Here is a 6142-nt window from a genome sequence, read left to right as displayed (position 1 = left end):
TCTTTTTATATATACATATATATATATATATACATATATATATATAAATCAAGAGCCTTCTAAAGGCATATACTCTTTTTTATTAGTCACTTTTCCATTGCTGGGACAAAATACTTGACATTCACAAGCTAAAGAAGAAAAGGTTTATTTTGACTTATGGTTTCAGTCCATGGTGAAGTGGCTTTACACTTTTGCACCTATGAGCTCGTGCTGGATGGAGTCTTGGTGATTCCTGAGATGTCCTCAGGGAGCACTTCTTGTCCCAGTGTGAAGTACTTTTTTTTTTTTTTTTAAGATACTAATTCTTCAACAACTACACCTTCTTTGGCTTCGACTTTACATATGTTTTTTTTCTGATCAAGTGGCAAATTTTTTAAAACTTTTGGCTCTGCTTTTCACTCCTGATTCTCACTATAAATCTGGCTAATGGCAGCCAGCACTACTCATGCCACACTCTAAACACTGATTTCTTCTACCAGGTCAATTAATCTGTTGCCCTCATATTCAGAATGATACAAAGTTTCAGGGCATGGACAAAAATGTAGACAAAATTTTTGCCAAAATGAAATACAAATGGCCTCTAGTCCAATTCCTAATAGAGTCTGTGTTCCCATCTGAAACCTCGGGAGTAGAGTTGTTATTATCAACATTCCTATGAACATTTTGGTCTTCTGAACTCATACCAGAATTGCCCAATGCTCTGGTTACAGCATTCTAGATTTTCTCCAACCCAAATTCTACAAACTTCTCCAAACTCCTAAAAACCAATTCCAAATGCTTCTCACCCTCGTAGTCAGGTATACTCACGACAATGACTCCCTTGGTACCAGTTTTCTATAACAATCACTCTCCCAGAAATACTTGACATACAATACTTAAAGGAAATAAAGTTCATTCAATTTCAGAGATTTCAGCCTAGGGTGATCTGGCCCCAGGGCAGAAACATTATGGCAAAAGGGGGTTGGCAGAACAAAGCTGCTCAATTCATGGCAGTCAGGACAGACATAGGGTAAAGGCCAGAACCACAGACCAGTTCTATAGTTCCCACATCATGTTCCCATGATCCATCCAGCCATGCCCAGAGTGTGCTTTACTGCTCTCCTAGAAGTTGTCCCAGTCAATTAAGTTGACAGTCGATATTAACCATCGTATATTACAATCAGCAATTCCACTTCTAGAAATTAATACAAATAAATAAGGCATACGCGTTTAAAGATGAATAGTATACATTATTTATACTAGCAAGGTGGAAATAGTTAGATAACCAACAGTAGCTGATGGTTACTTTATGGAATATTAGTGGGAAAATACACAGACACAGAAAGAGGATAGAAAACTGTGAAAATAGTTTGACTCTTAATTAGGCGAAAACTGCATAGAAAATATTCCCAGTGTTTATGTGAATAGTGAAATTATAGATAATTTTTGTCTTTCTCTGATTTTCTAAATTTTCCAAATGTACATACTTTTGTAACATTGCTCATTTTTAAAAGTACAGCAAAATTTTTGAAAGTTTCACACTGTCTAAGAAGTGAGCTGTTTTTACAAAATTGCATAGTGTTTCAGAAGCCCAAGGGAGACACATTCTTCCCACCTAGCACCACTCCACACCCAGCGCACCATTCTAAAGGAGAAAAATCAAATCGTGCTCTCTCTATCAAATCGTGCTTTCTCTCTACTCCCACGTACCTCTCAACATGCACTTCTGACATCAGATGTATGTGTACCACACGCTGAGCAATTCTCCAGCTGAGTGTCCTATAATTTAGTTCAATTTTGAGACTATCTATGTGGAGGTAGTGTCAGACCCCACAGGTTAAGGGTTCAATCCCATAAGACTGCCCCCCCATCCTTAAAAAGGAAATCACAAGTTTTAGATGTAATTTGTGCCTTTGACCTACTTGCGATAAATAGTTATGCCCATGACTCCTTTGAATTTGACTAATTTGCTAGAGCAGGGCACAGAACTAAGAAAAACACTTTATATTTATCTCTTTATTATAAAATATAGAACAAAGGGTAAAGAGGAATAGGTTTGAGCATGCATAGAGCTAGGTATGTGGGAAGGCTATACAGTGTCCAGGCCCTCCGTGAGTGCACAATCTTCAGGGTCCTCCCCCTGTTTATATATCCAGAAACTCTCCTAACCCTGCCCTTTTGATTTTTTTGTAGGGGCTTCATTATACATGGGTGGCATGTCAATCCTCAGTATCCCTTCCTCACAAAGTAGGAGTTGGGGCTGAAAATCTCAAACTTCTAATCACACTTGGTCTTTCGGTTACAAAGTTTGAGTGGAGGTGGTTTCTAGGTTCTTTCCATCTAGAACAAAGAACTGAACAAAGCAAAATGGTAGCAAAGTTTCATGTTTATTTGAGGTAGGAAAAATTAAAGATATCAGAAAATTTAAAAATGAAGGATAAGGGAGAAATTGGCTCTGCAGGGAGAGTTTGGGCTATGTAAGAAATAAAAATAAAATAAGTGGGAAAAATAGAAGAACACCCTAGAGAATATAGGACAGGCTAATGTGGAGTGGCAGCAAGCTCTTCATGGAACCTTGTCTCCCTTTTCATTCCACAGCAATGGTTCTCTCAAGAAGTCCACATATGGAGCTTTGAGAACTGTTCTGTGCATGTGTCCTGGGATTTTGTAACAGATCATTCCCCAAATAGCCTTAACACACCCTTCCTTTCTGCCCCCATTCCTGAAACCATCCGGAGCCTCCAAAGTCCCACTCATCTCACTGTCATACAGAAGACATCTTTATCACTCCAGATCTTACTATGGTTTCAGGAAACAGACAAATTTTAGGACGTCAGGACTGTCCTGGGAAGGAGCTTTTTTCTCATCATGGAGATTTTTGAGCTATCTCAGTACAGTTTGGATTGAGCACATTAGTTAGTTGCTAAGGTGAATCCTTAGGAAAAGCACTGGAGGAAGGGAAGATAGTGAGAAGAGGAAGATAGAATCCTGAGGAACCGCTGGGGTCACTGGTAGTGTGGCTCAGAAGAGGGGGCAGCTTAAGCACCATAGCTTATCACTACACCTGATGGTGGCCCTGTTAAGACTTTGTATAGCACAGTTGTTTTTTTCAGTACTTTTCCTTTGTTCTGTCATGTCCTAAGTTCTGTTTATACTAGAATAAAGTTTTATTTAGCTCACAGCTCTGGAGGCTGGGAAGTCCAAGGGCATGGCACCAGCATTTGCTTGGCGTTTGGTGAAGGCCTTATTGCTGCATCACAAAATAATGGAGGGTATCATCACATGGAGGGATGGAAGAAGCATGCCAAAGAGGGCTCCCTTTTATAGGAAAGCCACTCCTTCTATAAGCTATTAGTCAGTGCTGCATCAATCCACTTAGGAGGTTGTGATCATCAACCTCAAAATTGCCACCTCCAAAAACTATTAAAATATGAAGGGGGGATCAAGTTTTCAATGCATGAAATTAAGAATACATTTAAATTATTGTTTTAATTCAATGGACACATTGAAATTATTGCTATATCTCACTAAACTATTGCAATGGCAATTTAATGACACTGTCCTTACCACAGGTCTCAGTCCACCCTACCTATGCTTTTCTTTTTCTACCTGAGCAAACATTTATTGAACACCTGTCAAGTAGAAGGTATGGCACTAGGTGCTTGGGAAATACAGAATGAATACCCTTCTTTACTTGATGAGAGCTCTAGGATCTAAGGATTGGCTCGGTGGGAGACAAGGTCGCCCAGGCTGACCAAGAGAGAGCTGGCTCATTCTACAGTGGGGATTTCGATGAAATTCCATATGGGAATAAAGAGCTCCTTTGTCTTCCTTTATCTTCTGTGCTTAGATACCCTTTGGGAATTCTGGAAAAGGCTTGTCATTAAAAACAAGATTTGGGCCCATATCTGGGCCATTTATGTCACTATAAATATCCATCAGAACTCTGTTCTGATACAACTCAAAACCGACATGATTACTTTTTGTCATAAAAAGCAAGATGATTTAGGAAGGACTAGGAACACATTTTCTGGCAGATGGTATCTGAAAGTAGATGACAGAGAGAAGACAGGTCAGTCAACTCCTACTGAAAGGAAAAATTTGGCTTTCCCAGTCCAAGACAGAGATCTTCATTCTTGGAAGAAAGGGACAAATGTGGTTAGGAATGTGAATATAAAAATAGGACTTGGTGTTAAGAGAGAAATTTATTGCTTTTCAAAAAATTTTAATGGTAAAACTTTTTTTTTTAACTTCAAAGAACAGCATGAAGCTAAAATGTACAAAGAAAAGTCACTCATAGTCTCACTAGCCAGAAGTAAATTGGTATTAGCAAAGTAAAACAATATTAATAATTATACCTAGTTCCATCTGCCCTTCCTTTTTATTTTACTGTACATATTTTTCTTCTATTTATTTTATAAATTGTGATATTACTATGCACAAAAATTTGCATAATTTTTACATATAATACACTAATCATGCTGTTAGTTTATCAAACAGCTCTCAGAAACCTTTGCTAATTCAACAAATATTTATGAAATAACTACCATGCCACAGGCATGGGTTCTTCCCATGGCATTTTCAATTAAGTGAAGCACATTGGACAGGTAAGTCTGTAGGTACCTGGGGGTGAAATAAGACAAAGAGGGAAATCTGGGATCTGAGGGAGCATAAGAAGACCTAAGCATGTTGGGGTGAGTGTCATAGAAGCTTCCCTGTGGAGAAGGTATCTGAGCTGGGATAAGAACTGACCAAGAAAAGAATGCCTGGGAGCAGAGACTAGAAGAGAGTGAGAGCATGAGAAACAAGGAAGTTCTCCCTCTCCTGAGTTTCCTGGGAGAGCCTGGGATGGGGCAGGTGCTATAAGAGAAAGGAACAACACAGGAAGTTGGTGTGGTCTTGTGAAGGATCTGGACAGTACCTTCAAGGTCATGGGGAGTACAAGAGCTTTACAAAAAGGAGTGACATGGTTAGATCTGCTTTTTTTGTAGGGAGTGTGGGTACAGGAGACTGAACCCAGTGCCTTCACTCTGAGCCACTGAGTTATATCCCCAGTCTCTCCTCTTTGATATTAGATTTTGAAAAAAGGATCTCACTAAGTCGCTAAGTTGCCCAGATTGAGCTGAAACTTGTGATCTTCCTGGTTTAGTCTCTGAGAGTGCTGGTGTTATAAACATGTGCCATGCCTGGCTAGATCATTTTAGTACTGCTTGGGCTATGCTGTGAATGAAATGTTGGAAGGGCATAAAGATAGTATCAGGGAGACCAGTTAGCAAACTTCCACAATCCACATGAGACCTGAGGGCACTCTGAACTCTTCTTTTCTACTTTGAGCCCTGCCTGCTAACAGCAGACATCTCCATGGACTTTCTTCAGGTCTCCTCCTATCTGGGCATGTCAGGCTGCAGGTGGGCTGGCTAGTGAATTTCTTTTGGTCTTGTGACTCTTCATTTGGGACCTTTCCTCCCCTAGTTTTCCCCACATTGTGAGGTATCTTATTCCTATTATATGTTCCCTATTTCTAAATACCCACAATGACTCTGCCTTCTTATTTAATTCTGACTGTTGCAACCTCCTTGGCCCCCAGTCACACTGGCCCAGTAATCTGTTGATACTTATTCTGTATAGAATTATCTTGTTTTATATATATGGGGGTTATATCTTGTTGCCTTTATATTGTTAAGCTGACCAAGTGTGGAGACTTGATCTGTTTTAGCTCTGAGAACATTGCCTGGCACATGGTAAATGCTCACTCAATCTGCTGAGCAGATGACTGAGAGAATAATTCAATGAATGATGAATGAATGAATGAATGAATGAATATATAGTTCAAAGTCCAGGAGAGAGTTCTGGCCTGTAGATGAAGATCCTAGAGTCCTAAAGCCATGAGTGTGGTGAGACCACCCAGGGAGAATGTAGAATAAGGAGGAAAAAAAGGAAAATAAAAAACATATTCTGAAGGGCCAGGGATTTAGCTCAGTGGTTCAGGCGCCTGCTTTGCAAGTGCAGGGACCCAGGTTCAATCCCTGGTACCAAAAATAAATAAATAAATAAATAAATAAATAGACAAACAAATAAAATAAATTGAGACCTATGGTTAAATGTACATACAGTGTATGGAAAAGCCTTGATCTCAAGAATCAAAAAAAAAAAAAAAAAAAAA

Source organism: Fukomys damarensis, unplaced genomic scaffold (genome assembly GCF_012274545.1).
Source record: "Fukomys damarensis isolate Sample0158 unplaced genomic scaffold, DMR_v1.0_HiC HiC_scaffold_2, whole genome shotgun sequence".
Taxonomy (NCBI): Eukaryota; Metazoa; Chordata; class Mammalia; order Rodentia; family Bathyergidae; genus Fukomys; species Fukomys damarensis.
The sequence above is the reverse complement of the archived record's forward strand: the minus strand, read 5'-3'. Positions refer to the sequence as shown.